The sequence below is a fragment of the Gracilinanus agilis genome, chromosome X, assembly GCF_016433145.1.
Source record: "Gracilinanus agilis isolate LMUSP501 chromosome X, AgileGrace, whole genome shotgun sequence".
Classification (NCBI taxonomy): Eukaryota; Metazoa; Chordata; class Mammalia; order Didelphimorphia; family Didelphidae; genus Gracilinanus; species Gracilinanus agilis.
This window is the reverse complement of record NC_058136.1, coordinates 75,578,819-75,600,853: the sequence shown is the minus strand read 5'-3', so window position 1 is coordinate 75,600,853 and position 22,035 is coordinate 75,578,819. Positions and strand designations below refer to the sequence as shown.

Genomic DNA, 22,035 nt, shown 5'->3' with positions numbered 1-22,035 from the left:
ATGTATTCCATTTATTGAGAAATCTATATACACAAGGAGAATCTACTAAGTTCTAGGTCAGTGGTGGGCAAACTCTTTAAAGAGGGGCCAAAGGAAAGGAAATGCTCATCTGTCAGTCTGTTTCTAAGGCAATTCTTTCCGAGTTTCATTGTATTGTATCCTACTCGTTGTGTTCGTCAGATTAGGAAGAATGTCCCACGGCCAGATAGAACATTTCAGGGGGCCGCATCTGGCTTGCAGGCCGTAGTTTGCCCATCACTGCCCTAAGATATTTGATTCCAGAAGACTCCCTGATTTTCAAGTGAATTATCATGGTCCTCAGAAGAAAACCATGGCTTTCTTTGGTTAACTTTTCCCCAGTGCTAGACAGGTAATGCCACAGAAATCATTATCTGCCTTATGCTAATTGAGACAGTTGATATCATTTGACTGCAAGAACAATCCAACTGGAAGAAAGGATGAGTTAGTTATATTGGTAAATGCCCTTATTTGAAGGAAGGGATCAGAATCTTATTTAGGCACATTAATGCCTTAAGATTATTTTCTCTTGTTCCCAAAGGGTTGCCATTATTCCCAATAGAGATAACAATGTGGCTTCAATTTGATTAGCTTAGATGCTCTGTATCCCCAGTTAGCCTATGACCTCCCCAAGGGAAGATCTCATCGACTCAGATGGAAACAAAACAAGCTTTTCAATTAAGCAATTGCTCAAAACCTTGTACAACATAGGAAAAGTGCCGGATGATATCCCCTTGCCCCCTAGAAATAGCAAAGTGGTCCAAAATTAGATGGAACTTGATCATAGTCCCTAGACAAACAAGATTTAAGGGAGAAAATGGAAATACTTCTAGCCCAGTGTCCCATTTGCAGTGCATATTCAGTCTGCCTAATCCTGGAGTGAGACCTTTCCCAAGACATTTGGTAATAAAAGGATAAAACAAAAATTCATTTCTTTTTAACTAAGTAGCGCAAATGAACTCATGTAAACCCAGGAGAGCTTTTCCCTAGGTAGCTAACTACTACTATCTGGTTTGCCTCAATTAGTTATAGTCATTGACCAAAGAGGTCAAGAATTTAATAGCCGTAGAAAGGAAAGGATACGACAGAATGGAAGCCCCATCAACTAGATAATTAACACTGCTGTTGCCAAATAGCACCCAGCCCTGTGCCCAGGTCTCTAGCACAGGAGTCCCTTGGAATTTCTTTCTAAAAAGAATGTTGTTACCATTTCTGGGAGATGAGAGATCCTGGTACTACTACTGCTGGACCCCATGATATTGGATTCAGGCCTGTCCAACCAATGGGGAGCATTTGAAGAGGTACAATTCATTTTGTAATGGAAGTTCTAATTCAAAGTACACATCCTACCCTGTCCCCTTTTAAAAGAAAGTCAGTCACACTGAATGATAACTCTAGTCCAACTAACAATAATATGGAATTAGGTCTTGATCAATGATACGTGTAAAACCCAGTGGAATTGTGGGTCGGGTAAGGGAGGTTAGGGGGGCTTGGGGGAGAGGGAAAGAGCATGAAACATGTAACTAAGGGAAAATATTTAAAAAAAATTTTTTTAAAAGGACAAGAAAAGAAAAGAAAGTCAAATGGTCAAGGCATATGAATAGTCAGTTTTCACATGATGAAATCAAAACTATCAATAAGCACATGAAAAAGAGTTCCAAATCCCTCCTGATTAGAGAAATGCAAATTAAAACAACTCCCAGGTATCACCTCACACCTAGCAGACTGACCAATATGGCAGCAAAGGAAAGTAATAAATGTTGGAGGGGATGTGACGAAATTAGAACACCAATACACTGCTGGTGGAGTTGTGAATTGATCTGACCATTCTGGAGGGCAATTTGGAACTATGCCCAAAGGGCTTTAAAAGACTGTCTACCCTCTGACCCAGCCATACTACTGCTGGGTTTGTACCCCAAAGAGATAATAAGGAAAAAGACTTGTGCAAAATATTCTTAGCTGCGCTCTTTGTGGTGGCAAAAAATTGGAAAATGAGTGTTCCTCAATTGGGGAATGGCTGAACAAATTGTAGTGTATGCTGGTGATGGAATACTATTGTGCTCAAAGGAATAATGAACTGGAGGAATTCCATGTGAACTGGAAAGACCTCCAGGAATTGATGCAGAGTGAAAGGAGCAGAACCAGGAACCAGAACCACTGGGGCAGAGAGGAGCAATTGGGGTCTCAAGGGAGCAAATTACCTACCTGGGTATGGGTTGTAGTTCCAGAGAGGAGAAGAGTTGAGGTTGAGAGAGAGATGCGGCCCTACCTGGAAAAGAACCATTGCTCATACCAGGATAGCTTCACCTCGGAAGGACTGACACCTTTCAAGCCTCCATAACTAGCTGTGAAAATAGCAGAGAAAAGGAGCCTGAAGCTTGGACAGTGACCCTACCCCCTTGCCAAAAGTAAGAAGAGCCCAACTCTAACATGAAATAATTAACATTTATATAGTGCTCACTGTGTGCCAGCTACTATGCTCAGGGCTTTGTAATTATTATTTTATTCAATCCTTCACAGCAATCCTGTGAGGTAAGTGTTATCATTATTCTCATTTCACAGGTGAGGAAACTGAGGCAGATAGCAGTTAAATGACTTTCACAGGGCCACACAGCTAGTTAATATCTGAGGCAATATTTGAACTCAGGGCTTCTTAAATCCAGGTCCAGCACTCTATTCACTGGACAACCTAGCTGCCCATAGCAGCTACTTAATGTTTATTGCATTGTATTGGATATAGAACTATAGGGCTAACATTTTATAACGGAAGCTCCTCTTTAAATCCCTAGAAGCTTTGTATAGTTTCAATGAGGTAATTTTTCAAGTACAGAAATTTTGCCTATGAAAATGGGGACTCCTTTTGGAACACATTGAAAATCTGCTTTGGAGTCTATAAAAGACTTCTCAATTCTTCTGACTGATAACAGCAGTCTTTCTTTTCTCTCACAATAAAGTTAACCTGTACTTTATCAGATTATCAAAGGTATACTTCAGAAAACTTGGCAAAAACCCCCAACAGAATTCATTCGGAAAAAAATCATATGGAGACTATCAAGGGCACAACGCCCAGAATTCTGGCCAAAAAATATCACGAGGCCATTTCTTCAAATGTCATATTGTTTACTAATAAAGGCATGTGATCTGTTAATAAAGGATGCGTTATTCAGGTGTGGCTCTACAAGGAAAGATGCCAAATGTCTGTGCTGCATTGTTTTTATGCTGAGCAATGTGTATCTTCCCTCTGATTGGCCTGAGGGTACTTCCTTTGGACACTCTTTGGCAGTCCCAATTGGTAGATATTTTAATGAAGAAGTATTCTTAGAGATCTCAACTCTTCCCCCATAACTTTGTCATGGGGAAAGTGGGTGGATCACTAAAGCTTCACTAAGCTACAGAACTGTATGTGACCCACCCTTCTCGGGTATTTTAATTTTTAAGACACAACGTCAGGTAATTTATGAAACCCAACTTCCTTTTGCTATCTTTGACTAGAAAAATATGTTGTCTTAATCAGGATTTTAGGGCTGTTTCCCCTCTTGCAGACCAGGTCACTCCAAATCTAGATGTCTAGCAAGGACAAAAGGGTATATGCCTGCCAAATGCCTTGGGGAGGCTGTATTCTTTTGTATATTGAAGAAACAGTAGAAGTCTCCACTCTGCCTTAACAAAAGGCAAGGGTCCCTGCCCAGTTAAATGCTTTGGGACTGAGAAAATTTATTTTTAATACTGTATTATTTCTATTTCTAAGTAATGCTGTGTATAATTTTCTAGTTGAGTCTGTGCTTCAAGCCTCTTTCCTCATTCCTTTGTTTTGACATTCTCTTACATTCACTGCCCCAGAGACAGAGATTGGGAACAACATTCTGTCTGGAAAACAAGAAATGGCTTGAGCCAAATATGTATGTGGCTAGCAGGATAGCTTCCTTGGGTCCCCCCCGTTATTGTAAAATTGGGACTCTGGTCCTTAGATTTTTTTTTTATTTTAAACCCTTAACTTCTGTGTATTGACTTATAGGTGGAAGAGTGGTAAGGGTAGGCAATGGGGGTCAAGTGACTTGCCCAGGGTCACACAGCTGGGAAGTGCCTGAGGCCGGATGGTCCTTAGATTTTTAATAAAGTTTATTAGGATTACTTGGATAGGTAAAAGAAGAGAAATAGAGAGAGAGATTAAGGCCTAGTCTAGATACCCACATGGCTATTTCAGCAGCACCCCCACATGCAAGTTTCTTGGCCAGATGCCAGAAACAGAGAGAGTGAACGCTTCCTGGTTAACCCCTTTTATCCCATCTATCATGTTTAGGTCAAGCCCTCATTCACATATGCAGACAGATGTCACCCGTACATCCCAGAAAGGGGGGAAGAGTTAACTTCCCTTGCACAATCCTCCCCCACCACCTCTGATTCTTTGGGACACCAGCATGTTAAATCTCCTCACCTGAGTTTTCTAGGAGATTAACATGTCAGGTCTCCCCATTGAATTATTCTACAAATGGAGCCTATACATTTAAAGATTCTCTTACTAGAGGTGCATAGTATTGCAAGAAAGGAAGGAAGAAAGAATTGATAAACACATTGACAAAAATGCAATTGGGGGCACTCCCCTTTGGCATAAGAGTTTATATTCAAAATAAATGATAGGTTCAACTCCATTCAGTTCAGTTCATTATATCCCAAAGTTCACTCTGGATCTCTTGATATAGTGTGTGATTTCTGTAGGCATCCTTATTGGCATCTTCTCCAGAAGATCCACTTTCTTGATTCTGGGTGTTGGCGATTTTGTTTTCCTAAAATTGCTTTAAAAGATCTCAAACCTTGGATTTTAGGATAATTATACAATCCCCCCACGAGGGTGTTGACCAACACTAGAATCATCCCAGGATGCATGGCTGAGCTATTAGGTATATGAATCAATTCTCAAAAAAAAAACAAAAAACAAATAGAAGAGAAAAAAATTATAGATAAAAATAATTATATCAAAACCCTATGTGTATAAAATTATGAGTAAAAATAAAATCATAACAGGTCCTTGAATCACCAGCAAGGCCCATTTAAGGTAGCGTATATCCTAAAAGCATGCAGGACAATTGCAGCAATATTGAACTTGCCCATTGGCAGCCAGGACTATAGAAAATTGCCATACTATAAAAGAGAAAAGGGGACAAAAGTCTGAGGTAAAAGAGAAGTATGATTCTCTAGTCTGATTTTTCCTTCAATTTCAGGGAGAGATGAGCCAAAATGAAAGCCAAAGATACTTATAGAGACCATGCACGGGGAAGTCCAACCTCTGGATTTCCCAAACATCTGCTTTTTTTTTTAATTGATTAAGAAAGTTTTTCCATGGTTACACGATTCATGTTCTTTCCCTTCCCTCCTCCCACACCCCTCCTGTAGCCTAGGAGCAGTTCCACTGGGTTTTACATGTGAAATTGATCAAGACCTATTTCCATATTATTGATATTTTTTGATATTTGCACTAGGGTGATTGTTTAGAGTCTACATCTCCAATCCTATCCCCATCGAACTATGTAATCAAGCAGCTGTTTTCCTTCAGTGTTTCTACTCCCAAAGTTCTTTCTCTGGGTGTGGAGAGCTTCTTTCTCATAAGTCCCTCAGAATTGTCCTGGATCATTGCATTGCTGCTAGTAGAGTGGTCCATTACAATCGTTTGTGCCACAGGGTTTCCATCTCTGTGTATAAGGTTCTCCTGGTTCTGTTCCCTTCACCACTGCTGCTTTTTTGAACCCCCAAACAAGTCTTCTGTCTTGGAGTAGATCCTTATCAACCCCACCAGGATTGTTGGTCTCCTTGACCTTGTGCTTCTTTGCACTGTGCAGTGACTCCTTAGTAATTCCTTCTTCTGAAATCAGACAACAAATATTTATTAGTCACATAATATTTAACAATCGATGGCAGGTTTCCATAATCTAAAGCTTTGGGGCATGCGATATTAGGGCTAATATGTATTGTAAACTTATCCTTCAAAATAAAAATCATTAATACTCATTCCATATACTCAAGTAAAAAAAGAGAAAAAAATCAAATTCCAAATTGAAATATAGAGAAAATAATTTAAATAAACAGAAATTCATATTGCACATTCCATTAGACAATGGGTCAACCAAACAGAGGCATAACAAAAGAATTTCCCACTCAAAAGTAAGCCCTATTCCCACTCTAACTTGGCCATGATCCACAGTATGAGTGTATATAATTTTTTCATCCGGTAAAAGCTTGTTATAAACTGTAGTATAATAGCTAATACAAATTCTAAAGCTACCACAATTCCCAAAATTAGAAGAGCCCATTTGGTTAAAGTAGCAAACAAACCAGTTCCCTGCAGCCATGAGAGGTTCCACCATATACCATCAGGTGTCACATGAGTCTCTACAGCAATTTGCTGGGTGTCATTTAAAATCCTTTGAAGCTCATGGATATTTGCCACAATTTCTCCAGATCTATTTACATAAGAACAACAGGATTGGTTAATAAAAGTACATACATGCACCTCCCGATGCAGCTGTAAGCATGTCAATGGCCAGCCCATTTTGTAGAACTGTTTTGTGCTAAGGAGTCAATCTCTTCCTGTAGGAAAGAGATGGCCTTAGTAGTTTGGGAGGTGGCTTGAGCTATATCGTGAGCCAATCTTTCAACCTCAGCTGAGATATTTCTAACAGAGTCTATTACTGCCATCATCCCAATATTTGGCAGGAGTGCCCAGAAAAACCTCTGTCCTGCTGATGAGGATGCTACTGAATTTGGCCTTGACCTTTTGGGCCTAGCATGCCACTAAGAACCTAGATTTCTGACTGTGGACTTGTCTACTAGGCCAACATAGTAGCCAATATCCACCAGCTGATACTGGTGGAATAACATATACCATACCACAAGTACCATGCCATCCTGGGAGAAGGGTAGAGTAAGCTGAAGAGTTACATAGAACTGTCCAAGGGTCACCAAGCCCCATGGGGAATCCTTCCTCTGCTGGATGAGACCATAATAGTCATAAGAGACATATATTTCTGCATCCCATCCATTGCATTTCTAAGCTTTATTCTGGCACAAATAAATGTAGAGGTAGGAAATGGAATGGTTCAGTTGAATTTCACCATGTCACCCATTTATTACTACTTAATGGACCCTTATGTCTCATCACATACAAGTCAAAGGTAGGCGAATGATCAGTCAGAGGCAAAACTGGTCCTAGGTAAAAATAAAATAAAATAAAAAGCACTTCTGAAGATATGTTAAAATCAAATGAGGTTTTCAGTTCCTTAAATTCCTCAAAGGTCACTGATATAGGTTGTAACCAATTTGATGGGGTCCATCCATCATCATCTATGTGACAGTTAACAAAGGCAAAAGGGGCAAAAGGCTATTTAGGTAACATGTGACCTTCCTGTGGTGCAAGCTATGGTAAAGTCTTCTTCTTATGGACTGAAATTGTTGCCCATGACAAAAGAAGAGTTCTGATGGATCTGGTGACAGATCCAGCATCCATGGTGATCAATGGCTTTGTCATGGAAAAGAGTTTGTCCAATTTGTCTATGGACTTTTATAATGGCATTACCCCTAGTCCAATCATAAGTTGACCCAGCCCCCCTTTCTGGGTGGTGTAGGTGACATCTGTCTGTGTATATCTGTGTACGTCTGCTGGACTTGACCCGGATGTGAAAGACAGGATAAAAGGGGTTAACCAGAAAGTGTTCACTCTCTGTTTCTAGCTTCCAGCCAAGAAACTTGCATTTGGGGGTGCTACTGAAATAGCCACATGGGTAACTAGACTAGTCCTTAACCTCTCTCTTTCTATCTATTTCTCTTTTTTTACCTATCCAAGTAATTCTAATAAACTTTATTAAAATCCAAGGACCAGAGTCCTAATTTTATAATGACACCCCTTTGAAATGAGCTATGGAGGTCAAAACTTAACCAGATCAAGGGCTGTTAGAATCTTATATCCATGCATGACTCCCCCCACCACTATGAAGGAATCAGGGAGGGACTGTAAAAAATTATTCCTATTCCTTATTAGGTATTCACCAGTTATAGATGTCACAGGGAGGGCTGAATAATGAGCTTCCAAAATTGTATTAATAACTCAAAATGCCGAGTGTCTTTGTCTTTGATCACTGAGAGAGATCACTGACAAGTTAATTTGTTGGTTATTGCTTGCCTAACTGATAAATTGATTTTCTTACCTAGAACCCAGTCTCTTGGAATTTTTAAGCACATCCCAGCATCCTGGGATCATTACCTTAACTTGAGAACTGAACTGGGCTGACCTTCAAAGGTTGGGGTTTGAGAAAATGAACAGATTCACATAGAAATATTGCTAATAAATAATATAATCCAATATTGATTTTCCTCAAGGAGAGAAGGGGGAATAACATATATAAACTTCAAACTGTATTATGAAACAGAAGTCATCAAAACCATCTGGTAGTGGTTAAAAAATAATGGTAGATCACAGACTAGACAAGAGAGCATCAGAAACAATGCAACTCAAAAGGCCAGTATTCAAGAAAAGAGAAAACATAAATTACTTAGGAAAGAATTCGCCATATGATTAAAAATTCCTTGGGAAAACTAGAAAACAGTCTGGCAGAAATTAGGCTTAAATGAACATTTAAAATACATTCCACAATATATTCTAAATAGGTATGTGACCTTAATACCTGTACCATACCATAAAAAATAGAAGAGAAGCAAATCATCCAACTCACATAGAAATGAATAGGAAATGTCTTAACCAGATCATTATAGAAGTAATTATAAAAGATAAGGCAGATTAAATGAAATTAATTATTCATAGTCATAATTATCACTAATCAAGTGAAATAATTAAATTAATTTTATTAAATGAAACTGAAAACTTTTTGTAGAGACAACATAAATTTATTCAAAGGTATTTTATTTTTCCAATTACATTTAATAATAATTTTTGGCATACATTTTCTGAAATTATAAGATCCAAATTGTCTGTCTCCCTCCCTTCCCTCTCCCTTCTCAGAGATGGTAAGCAATTTGATCTGGGTTATACATGTATTATCATGCAAAACATTCTTTGGTCATTGTTAAAAGCATACTCATATAAAATCAAAATCACAAAATAAAACCATAAATAAACTAATGTGAAGATAGTATGTTTTGGTCTGCACCTGACTCCAAGAGTTCTTCCTCTGGAGGTGAATAGCATTGTTTCTCATAAGTCCTTCAGCATTGTCCCAGAGCATTATATTGCTGTGAATGGCTAAATCTATCAAAGTTGATCATTCCACAATATTGCTGTTACTGTGTACAATGTTCTTCTTGTTCTACTTAATTCACTCTGCATCAGTACATGTAGATCTTTCCAGCTTTTTTGAAATCATCCTGCTCATTGTTTCTTATAGCACTATAGTATTCCACCATCCACATATATCACAATTTTTCAGCCATTCTTCAAATTTGCCACAACAAAAAGCTGCTATAAATATTTTTGTACAAGAAGGTCCTTTCCCCTTTTTAATTATCTCTTTGGGCTACAGACCCAGTAGTGGTATAACAGGATCAAAGGATATGCACAGTTTTATAGCCCCTTGGGCATAATTCCAAATTGTCCTCCAGAATGGTTCAATCCAGAATGGATCAATCCACAATTTCACCAACAATGCATTGGTGTCCCAATTTTGCCACATCCCCGCCAACATTTACCACTTTCCTTTAATGCCATATTGACCAATTTGATAGGTGTAAAGGGGTGCCTCAGAGTTGTTTCAATTTGTATTTCTCTAATCAAGGGTGATTTAGAAAATTTTTTCATATAATTATTGATAATTTTGATTTCTTCATCTAAAAATTGCTTGTTCAAATCCTTTGACCATTTGTCAGTTGGAGATTGACTTGAATTCTTCTAAATTTGACTTAGTTCTCTATAACTTTGAGAAATGAGACCTTTATCAGAGAAACTTGCTATAAAACTTTTCCCCAGTTTGTTGTTTCCTTTCTAATCTTGGTTATATCAGTTTTGTTTGTTCAGAAGTTTTTTAATTTAATATAATCAGAATTATTCATTTTACATCTTATAATGCTTATAGACAACATTAATGTACCTAGGTTAAGAAGGGAAATAGTTGAATTGGAAAAAATCTTTGTGTAAGATTTCTCTGATAAGGATTTCATATTTAAGCTACATAAATGATTACTATATATTTATAAATATATGTGTATATATGCATATATCATATATGTTAGATATTCATATATATACATATGTATGTATATATATAAAACATCAAAAGCTATTCCCCAACATGTAAGTGGGCAAAGGACAGGAGCAAAGAATTCTCAACAGAAGAATTACAAACTATTAACAACCATGAGAAACAGTGCTCCAAATCACTAATAAGAAGAAAAGTGTAAATAAAAACCCCCTGAGGTTTGTGGCAGGTGAAAACTGAAATAATTGTGGAAACAAAGGTTGGAGCTTCTGAGCATATCAATTTATTAAGCAATGCATGCCAATTACTTAATAAATCGAGAGCAAGCCTCCCTCAGCTTGGTACTGGACCCCAAACACAAGGGGGGATACATTTTCATGCATTAAAAGATAGAGCATATTAAGCAATATTAGGCAGTCTGATATATAATTGAAGGAAAGATCAGGGGCTTTCTGAATAGGGAGGGGGATGAATTTCAAAAGTTGGGAGAGGGGACTGCGAGCAGGTACAATTCTTTGAAATCAGAAAAAGAGGCGTTCCTTTCCCCTGCCACAAACATGCTCTATTCAATCAAAGGAATAAAGAAACAGTAACTGATTGACCAATATAGGGTCAGTTTTCAGATATGAATTGTTCATCACTTGGCACTGAAGTATTTGCTGGATAGTCAATTATTTGGAATATTATCGAAAGGATTGGTATAAAAGAGTGATGGGCAAACTATGGCCCATGGGCCAGATGCGGCCCCCTGAAATGTTCTATCTGGATTCCTGACATTCTTCCTAATGTGACGAATACAAAGAGTAGGATACGATCCAACGAAACGTCAAAAGAGTTGCCTCAGAAACAGACTGACAGAGGAGCATTGCCTTTCCTTTGGCCCCCTCTTTAAAAAGTTTGCCCATCACTGGTATAAAAGATGGGAATTTGGAGTCATGTTGAGTTCTGGGCACCTGATTTCAGTAAAATCATTGATAAGCTATAGAACATTCAGAGGAGAACAGAGAAGAATGGTAAATACCTTTGAGTTTATGTCATAGGAGGATCCATTGAAGGAAGCTGGGATGTTTAGCCTGGAGAAGAGAAGACTCTGGTGCGCTTATAATTAATCTTTCCTGTACGATCTGATTCTGGACACTAGATGTCACCAAGGAACTATACTACTTTTTAATATTAATTAAACTAAAAAGCATTTATTAGACTTCTATTACACATTCTAGGCTATATGTTGAGTTCTGGAGAACAAGGCAAAAATGAAACAGCCCTTGATCTCAAGATCATACATCCTATTATTAAAGATGGATACATTTATACATTAATATCAGTTGAGCAGTTGTTATACATATTAAGGGCCTTCTATGTGCCAGGCACTGTGCTAGGTGCTAGAAATACAAAAAGAGGCCTAAGATAATCTCTGCCTTCAAGGAACTCAGATAAGTAAACAAATATGTACCAACAAACTATACACAGGATAAATGGGACATAAGTAAGGGAAAGTAGGTGTTATAATAAAGAGTTATTGGGAAAAGCTTCCTGTAGATCATGAGATAGTAACTGGGAATTGAATGGAGCCAGGGAAGCCAGGAGGCAGGGATGGGGAGGAAGTAAATTTAATATATAATGATAACTTTAAAAATATTGTAGTTTTTTTGTAAGATTTATTAGTAGTCACTAGAAAATAAAACCATGTGCCATGCTAGCTTAGGCTGTTGAGACAGCTCACTGTTCCCAGCTTTACCATGCCACCATAGGAAAAGGAAGAGGAACACCAGCCCCTCAATTTTATCCTCCTGTCTACATCAGTGCATAATAACAGGAAGCCAGTGGGCTCATGGGAAATGTAGTTCAAAGACCCCACAATTTCCAATAACACATTCCCCCCAAATCTCTCTGAAGGATCTTATGAACATAACCACCTTTTAAATTACAGTAATTTGGGATAAAAAGGGAAGAGGACAAAACCAATGATTATCCAATGATTGCTAGGTGCATTGACAAAAAGCCAATTAGGGGCAGTCCACTTAGTTGAAGAGTGTACATTCAAAACAAATGCATTCAACCACCCATAGTTCAATCAAACGCATCCCAAAGTTCATTGTGGATCTTCTTGATGTAGTGTAGGGTCTCTGCAGGCATCTTCATGGTGCCTTCTCCAAACAGTTCACTTTCTGGATTTAGGGAGGTAGCAAATTTCTTATCCTGAAATTATTCTCAAAAGAATTTAAACTTTGCATTATAGGATAATAATACATACTCCCCTGAGGAGTATAATAACACATTCCCCCTTGAGGATAGTGACAAATACCCAGATCAGCTAAGGATAAATGGCTGAGTTATGGGGGTGTATGAGTCAATTATCAAAAGAAATCCCAAAACATTAAAAATTCCAAATAAAAGAGAAAAATAATTTGTGGATGAAATATAAAATGCCAAAGTCTTATGTGCAAAAATGTAAGTAAAGGAAAAATAAACATAACAGGTCCTTGAATCAGGGCCCAATTAAAGTGATTTAAGCAATTGTGCACTTACCCAGTCAGTAACCAGAACTACAGAAAGTTTGCCACATTATAAGAGACAAAAAAGGACTAGATTTTTGTGTGAAAGGGAAGTGTCCCCTGGTCTGATTTTACCTTCACTCTCAGGGATAGGGGGAGCCAGGATGATAGCCAACCTTCAGTACTTGACTAGGATGTGGCACAGAGAAGGCTGGACTCTTAACATATATCAGAACAGCCTCAACCTCGAACGCCAAACACTATGTTCAAATCCTTTAGTATTGGCGTAGAAGTTCATCAATCCTACCTGGATTGGTTTGGTCCTTTTTGACCTTGTGTTCCTAGGCACTATGTAGATTCTCATCAGTTCCATTGGGATTGGTTGGTCTCCTTGAACTTGTGCTTCTTGGCACTGTATAATGGCTCTTTTGTTCCCTTCTCCTGGAATCAGACACAAACATTAATCACAGTCTCATAACATTTATCAATAAATGGCAGATTTCCATAGTGTAAAGCTTTTTGGGTATACATTAATATTATAACAAATATAATTATATTAACATATTACTGTAAAATTAAAAAACCTTAATAATAATAATGTGGTCAAGTACAAAAATGAGAGAAAAAAGAAACTCAAATACTGTATTGTATATACAAGGGGAAAAACAATAAAAAAAGAATGTTTTAAAAATCAAAAATATATAGCTTAGAATCAGTGACACACTGTGTGAGCCAAGGAGTGGTAGAACACAAAGGTTCCTCACCAAAAAATGAGATCCATTTCCTTTTAAATTTGGCCATGATCCATTGTGAGTGCAAATGATTTTTCACAAAATTAACAGATTTATAAAAACAGCAATATAGTAGATAATGCACATTCAAAGAAGTACCAAAGTTCCCCAAAATTACAATAACACAGTAGCTAGAGAAAATGCCTAGAGCTGAGAATTGAAGTATCTTGTTTCTGGAGCAGCTATGGGGGGCAGGATCACTGGATCAGAGAGTACACAGAAGGGAGTGGGCTTTAAGAAGACTAGAAAGAAAGGGAGGATGGTGTAGGTTTTAAAGGGCTTTGAATGCTAGTCAGGATCTGGTACTTGATCCTGGAGGTGATAGGGAGAGACTGGAAGTTATCGAGTGATGGGGAACATGGACAGACCTGAGCTTTAGAAAAAAGCACTTGGGGGCTGAATGGAGGATGGATGGGATCAGGGAGAGAGGTGAGGCAGGCTGACCCACCAGCAGGCTAGGCAATAGGCGAAGGGTAAGGTAATGAAGGACATGTAGCAGAGTGGTGACAGTATCAGAGGAGAGAAGGGGGCACATGTGAGAGATGTTACAAAGGTAAAATCAGCAAGCCTTGACAAGAGACTGGCTGTGGTGGGTGAGAGATAGTGAGGAGCTGAGGGTAAATCCTAGGTTGCAAGTATGAGGGACTGGAGGGATGGTGTTGTCTTCTATCGTAATAGGAAAGGTAGGAGCAGGGAGGACTTGGGGGGAAAAGATAATGAGTTCTGTTTTGGACATACTGAGTTTCAGACATCTGCCAGAGTCCAGTCTGAAAGACAGCCGGAGATGGGAGATCCGGAGTTCAGTAGAGAGGTTAGGGCAGGATAGGTAGACTGGAGAATCATCAACATAGAAATGATGCTTAAATTCATGGGATGAGATCCCCAAGTAATGTAGAGAAAGAAGAGAAGAAGATACTTCAGAGGACCTTGTGGTAAGCAAGTATGATCTAGATGAGGATCCAGCAAAGGATATTGAGAGATGGAACATTCAGATGGTCAGAAACATAGGAGGAGAACCAGAAGAGAGAAGTTTCCAGAAAACCTAGAGAGGAGAGTATCAAGGAAAAGGTGGTCAGCAATGTCAAAGGCTGCAGAAAAGTCAAGGAAAATGAGGATTGAGAAAAGCCATTGTATCTGACAATTAAGTGACTTATATGAGTTGTTGGTGACTTTGGAGAGAGCAGTTTCTTTGGAATGATGAGCTCAGAAGCTGGATTCTAAGAAGTTAAGAGAGAGTGAGAGGAGAGGATGTGGAGGCACCTATGGTAGATAATCTTTTCAGGTTTAGTCATAAAAGGCACCTACGGTAGATAATCTTTTCAGGTTTATTCATAAAAGGCAAAAGAGATGTAGAATGGAAGTTCTCAAGGATAAATCCCTTTATACCTGCCTTAACAACTCACTATTGCCTTGGAACTGATACTTAGTATTGATTCCCAGATGAAAGGTAAAGATTTTAAAAAATCTATGGAAGAAAAGACTTGTTTGCATTTATAAATGGAACTCTTTTGTAGACTCCAAGGCAGATTTTCAGTGTTCTCAAAGAGGCCCATATTTAGGCAGAATTTCTTTATGTGCATTTACCTATTTTAAAACATAGACAGCTTTTAAGGTCCTAAAGAGGGACTTCTGTGAGGAAAATTTGGCACTACATGACATTTAACAGAACATGACAAACTCTTCATTGTATTCAAAATTTTGTTTTAAAAAATCAAGACAATGATTTTAAACAAATAAAACACAGCATAGTCTATTCTAGACATTTGATGGTATCTTTAAAGATAGCATGTTGTAACAAATAAAATTAATATAGAGGGACAAAATTAAAAATATCATGGTTTTAAAAGGTTTATTGAAAGCCATTTAGAAAAATGAAGCCACATGCCTATTAATATTTAGTTCAAAAGCTGTGCCATATCTCTGTCCCCTGGCTGCTTCAGCAGGAAAAAGAGGGCGTACCAATCAAGTCCTGAGTCTTTATACCTCTGTCTACATAATCACACTTCCTGTCCACTTCATTACCCAAGAGGAATCACGGGAAATGTAGTTTTGAAAGAGTCCTAAATGTCCACTGGAAGTTTAGATCAGGGACCTCAAAATTAGTTCAAGGACCCCCAAATTTCCAATATCACATTCCCCCCTGAAGAGCGGAGGGAGACTGGTCTCCCCAAAAGCTCTTGTAAACATAACTAACTTTAGGGTAGAAAATTTCCAATATCACAATGTTAAATTAAATTTGGGCTCTTGAAGTTCTACTGTGATGCTCTTTGCAGCCCTTGTATTAATTCTTTCCATTACCTAATCAATCCAATCTTCTTAAACAGAGAACCAACCTCTCTGCTCAAGGGAAGCTTCACTTTTGTCCAGACTCCGCAGTGGCTAGACTCCACTACTGCAGAAAGTGTACATACAGAACAATCGTTTTCCATATCTACAAAACATAAGAAGTCTGTTCAGCCCTTTTGGAGTTTTTTACATTGCCCACACTGAGATGAGCATAAAGCTGAATTTAAACAAGACTTTGCTTTAGCAGTGCAAGGAAAGGCTTCGACCAAACTTCATTAAAGATAAAGCAAATACCAACATGGTCAGCAAAACTAAGCTGCATAACGGTAGTGAAAAAAGAAATATTTAGGGGGTCACAACCAGGTTGGTTTTCATTGGGCGACTCTTCTCAGGAAACATCACTACCCAATTCACTTAAGAAATAGAGCATGCATCAAAGCCTTTCCATGTCCACGTAGAAAATGCCCTTCAAACAAATCCAGTGATATAATAAGGCAAGAGAATATTAAACAAAGTAATTTGGTCCAGAGAAATGATTATATATATATTTATAAATATGATACACAGACATAGAGTGCATTTTAAACTGTGTGTATAATTCCTCATTAGATAATAAATGGATTGGCTAAATGAAGTGAAAAAAAGGATCCATTTGCTATAAATACGTGTAGTTTTTGCTAATATGTTAACCATTACACTTTGACAAGGAAATTGTCATGATTTAGAAATTAAAGCTGCCATATTGCCACTGCCAGATCTGCAATTAGCCAGTAGATAGTCATATGACATGCCATCTAAGTAAGAGAAAAAGCATAAATATCAACATAAAAACACCTCGTGCACTGTTCCTTAATTTAAAATAAATTTGGCCCATTTAAAAAAAAGTGAAGTTCACTGGCATCATGAAATTACATTCTTATTAACAATAAGAGGAGACAGCTACATAGCTCAGTGGATTGAAAGCTAAACCTGGACATGGGAGGGCCTGAGTTCAAATTTGACCTCAGACACTTCCTAGCTGTGTGACCCTGTGGAGTCCCTTAACCCCCGTTGCCTAGCCCTTACTGCTCTTCTTCCTTTGAACCAATAAACAAGATGGAAGATGAGGGCTTAAAAAAATAATAAAGCACACTGGGTAAGAAAATAGGTCATTTGGAAATGTTTCTGAAATGCACTTTTTCTCACAACTATCAAAATAGTCACTCACACAAAAATAAGACCACCAGCACCCCTGAAAAAAAATCTAAGGAAAAGTGGAATAAAGATTAGGAGTGCAGGAAAGGAAGGGTTAAGCTACTTGAATTACAATACAGTGGTGAACAAGACAGAACAGATGAGTTGGTCGAGAAGATTCCTTCAATATATGCCAACCATTAAAACCCAAACTCAGTTCATTTGAATGAAAATGTTTCTGTTTTGATATTCAGTTCAAAATATTCAATAAGGAATTGGCGCCGAGGCCCTGAGGCTCATAAGAAAGACAAGGCAAGCTGCAAAAATGTCATTGGGATCAAAGTCTTCAAACTCTAAAAATAAATTTCGAAGGGCAGCTAGGTGACTCAGTGGATCGAGAGCCAGGCCTGGGGACAGGAGGTCCTGGCTTCAAAGCTGGTCTCAGCCACTGATTGTCTATTTATACAAAATAAGGTTCCCATTGGCAAGATGAGACCTGGATTTTTTTTTCTTTTACAGATTCGAGTGCCATGCAAAATAAATGAAAGAACACCAAAGCATACAAGGAATAAACCGCTTGACGGTATTTATTTTCAAGCATTCATATAAACATAATTTATAGTACTTTCTTCTTTTTCTTTTCTTAAATATAGTCACAGAGCTGTGAGTTATACCTCAAAAGATTTCCTCTGACCTACCTCCACAGTGTAATCTGTGCTTTCCTGTTTATCCTGTTTGCCAGCTTAGAGTAAGGGCCTGCAGTTCCATGAGGAAAAAAATATACTGTCATGGATTCTCAGATGAACCGAGCTACTGCATAATCAAATTTCGGAAGACAAAGAGCACCAGGCTGGACACCGGGGAGTTGAATATAGTAAACTATAAAGCAGGCCCAGGCAGCGACACAGGAAAATATCATGCCGTCCCATCAAAATATGTGGTGAGTCGCCCATCCAATAACTAAACTGGCATTCAGAAATCGGTTCACAAATTTTTTCATTTGTAATTTGGTCCATCTGACCATTTTGGATTGAAACTCAGAAACGGAATAGGACTCGGAATTTGGCATTGCAATTTGAGTGGCCATTGCAAACCTCCAATTTAAGTCAATTATTGCTTTAGCCATAAAGTAATCTTTTCTTTTTTTTTTTTAAACCATTACCTTCTGGCTTAGAATCAATACTGTGTATTGGTTCCAAGGCAGAAGAGCAGTGAGGGCCAAAACAGTGGGGGTTAAGTGACTCACCCAGGATAACATAGCTAGGAAGTGTCTGAGGGAACATTTGAACCTAAGACCTTCCATCTCTAGGCCTGGTGCTCTATCCACTGAACCACCTACCTGCACTAGCCATGAAGTAATTTTCAACAATGTACTGGGCAAAAGCTAGAAGCCCTCCAGCTTGATCTAATGCATCTTTCCTCATCAAACACTGCATTCCCTTCACATGTTTTAACCCAGTAACATTAGTAGAGAAGCAGACCATTGGATGTGACTTTTCTAAAACATATCCATTGGGTATATACACTGTATTGGTAAATGTGTCTGGAATTACTTTGATTCCACTATCACAAATCCAAATAAGGTCATATTTTGCCATTTTATATCCTGGCATTAAATTCTTAATTTGGGGATTAATCCCAACTTTCTTGCTACCTCAAAGTGGCCCAGCATTCCCATTTGAGTATTTGCCAAGAAGCTTTTTTGATCATCAGAGTCATGTAGAAAAGGAGTACTTCATATCTGGGCCAATGGAATTGAAAGAATGTTTCTCAGTTGTTAATTGTTTATGATCATAGCTTTCAAAGGTTTCTGAAGGATAAGAACAAGGGCTCATCATCCCTAATCTTTCTTCTACCGGTCAGATAAAATTTTTCATAGACCAAGCTGAGGTTCCAAATCAAGGCCACAAAATATTATTCTCTCTGTCAATTTCTGTTCCTGCCCAGACTAAACAGTGTTTAATAGGGATTCTCCTATCATAAACCACAGAACATGAAGATTTATTCCAAGCTTGCAATTTTAATCCCATGGGCTGTCCCAAGTGATTATTCTCTCCTATTTATTCTCTCCTACTTTAATAGGCCTTATCTATAGTGGCCGCCTGCTATCTCTCCTCTGTCGCAGATTGTTTCTATCCCAAGTCTTTTTCCCCCTACGGTTTAAACTCTTAATTTTCAATTATCAGCAAAAGTTAGAATGTCTATCCTATCTGTGAAGATGGCATTGACTCTCCTCTTGCCTACTTTTAAATTCAATCAACCAAAAGCATAGACATACCTACTTAACACTAAGGAGGTTCACAAGCCACTTACTAAAGTGGGTGACAACTCCAGAAGCGACTGACCACCCCCTGGGCAGTGCTAAGCAAATTTAAAGACTGCAAATGGTCCCTGTAAAGTGGAGGAAGGGACAAGAAATCATGTTAAAAAGGGACTATAAATGGTAATGAACTTTCTGTGCAAGAGGTCTTCATCCTGAATTTTCAGGTTGGAGGATCTTGGACTGGGACTGTGGCTTGGAGCTATGACTTAGACCTGGGACTCTGGATCTTGGACTGCTTCTGGTCAGACTGCTCCTGGATCTTCTCCTTTGGAGCTTCAACCAGGGTGAGTGAGAAGCTGACCCTCTTTTCCTGGCTTCTGGAGAGATTAGTTCTGGAGAGGCCTTCCTTTTGTGGAGGAGGCCATGTGGGTGGAACCCTTGTTTATTTTACCACTGGAACAAATATTTAGTGTGATAGGATAGACATCTCCTCTATCCTTTTTACATGTCTCTACTTTCACTCTTTCCACCTCTTTATAAATAAAGCTACTGAAAGTCCATTTGACTTGAGCTATAATATTTTTAAATTGGCAACCACAGTATTATCTTTTTTTTTTAATTTTTTTTAAACCCTTGTACTTCGGTGTATTGTCTCATAGGTGGCAGATTGGTAAGGGTGGGCAATGGGGGTCAAGTGACTTGCCCAGGGTCACACAGCTGGGAAGTGGCTGAGGCCGGGTTTGAACCTAGGACCTCCTGTCTCTAGGCCTGACTCTCACTCCACTGAGCTACCCAGCTGCCCCCCCACAGTATTATCTTAAAATTCTCATATATTTAGTCCAATCATAAAATTTAATTCGTTACATATCCCACGAATACATAGGGTATCTCTGGCCCAGCATTAGTGGCTCAATCCAAACTTTCCAGCCCAGATATCTTGCCAGCTAATTGTTTTCCCCTGATTCATTCACTCTGTGAATCTGACCCTGGTTACTCACTAACCCAGTCCCTAGTTTGCTAACTCTCAGACTTACCAGTCTTGTCTGAGGTATCTTACAAACCAGTATTCTAGTCACTCGAACCTGAGGCTTATCAGTCAAGGTTTAACTCATGAACTAGTGAGGGCTCAACCCTAGAAACTCCTGCCTAGTGAAGTAGACAAAAACCATATTCCCAGGAAGCACCTGCAAGTCTCCTCTGGAAGCTGTAGCTTCTCCAGAGACTCAGACATATTCCACCTTAGGGTTAAATTTATGGCAGCAGGGAATGCCTCCACTAATAACACTGGAATCCTGAAAAATTGCTAAAAGCATAAACAGTCTGCTTCTGTTTGCTTGTGTCTGCAGAATCCCTATAAGGACACATATGTATGATCTGTCCAAAACTACCAATTCCCTCCTTTGGAGTACGCCCCAAAGGAAGGTTTCCTGTCTTTCGGCATGTCTATAAATTCTGCATCTACCCTTTGTTTGGGGCGACTCCCATTAAGAGGGGGCACCCCGCTGGGCAGGTGGTAATAAATGGTTCCTAAAATTCGATTCTCTGGGTGTCTGTATGTTATGGTATGAAGTGTGTCCCACTTCACCAGTGTTAGTGGCTCAATCCAGATCAGCTGACTTTTTCCCCCTGATTTGCTCACTCTCTTGCCTGAGATTCTCCTGTGAGTCAATCCCTACTTTGTTCACTCTCAGACTCATGCCTGAGATATCTTACAAAGTATCACACTAGTCACTCACACCTTAGGCTCACCAGCCAAGGCTATCTTATGGACTAGTCAGGGCCCAAACCACACACACACACACACACACACACACACTGCCTCAAAGTGCAGCAATTACCTCTTTCTCTTATGGATTCAACTCAAATTTCCAAGCAATCCATCATTAAGAGGTTCCTCTTGCTTAAATCAATGGCTCGTGGCCCCTAACAAGCTGCCTAAAGCCTATCTTAGCCCTCCCATTCTATAAACAAAGGAAACTGGATAAAATGATATGAAGCTGCTTACCACACTGGTTAAGTCTCACGCTTGACCTTCATCCAAGGGAATTCTTCAACTCAGCCCTTTTGCTGTTCCCTATCCTAGATACAAATCCTCATCTCAATCCCTGCTTCTCCTTAAAACACACCCTCACAATCAGGTCCCACTTGCTTTGCTTGGTCTCAGATTTCCTGGCCCAAGCCTGCATCTCACCTACACAAGCTTAGAGGGGGATATACCTTTTACTTGGGCCCTAATTCATACCCACAAAATGGAGATCCTCAGGCTCCCCTTCTCGGTGGGAACAATTTACTGCTTTCTGCTCTGCATCGGCCTTCTCGATGCTCTTTCAATACTAAGCTTCTTATAGAAGCATGAGAGACCTAATTTGTCCATGGGAGCAAATAGTTTGTTCAGATAGGCAAACTAAGGCACTCTTCATTTTGGTTTCCCAGTCAGGGAACCATCTGTGTGAAGTGGAAGTTTAAGGGGACCTTGAAAATATCAAGGTTTACCCTCTTTAGCCACTATTTAAGGAACCAGGAAGCCATTTCAAATGAGAGAGAGAAAGAGACAGAGAAAGATCAAGAGACAGAGTGACAGAGATGGAGAGACAGATACATTCACAGAGTGACACAGAGAGACAGAGGCAGAGAAAGAGACAGAAAGACAGTGACAGAGAGATACAGAAACCCAGAGAGAGACACAAAGAGAGACAGAAAAAGACAGAGGAAGAGCAAGAAACAAAGGCAGAGACTGACAGTCAGAGAGATAGAGTGAGAGGCAGAGACAGAGAGAGAGGAGAGAGGGTGAGAGAGAGTGAGAGAGAGAGAGA

The 22,035-nt window shown here is 39.0% G+C and overlaps 1 pseudogene; it reads right to left on the bottom strand.

Moving 5' to 3' along the window:
• Nucleotides 1–17,634: 17,634 nt before the first annotated feature.
• The window catches only part of LOC123253791, a 31,390-nt pseudogene continuing 26,989 nt past the window's right edge, over nucleotides 17,635–22,035 (bottom strand).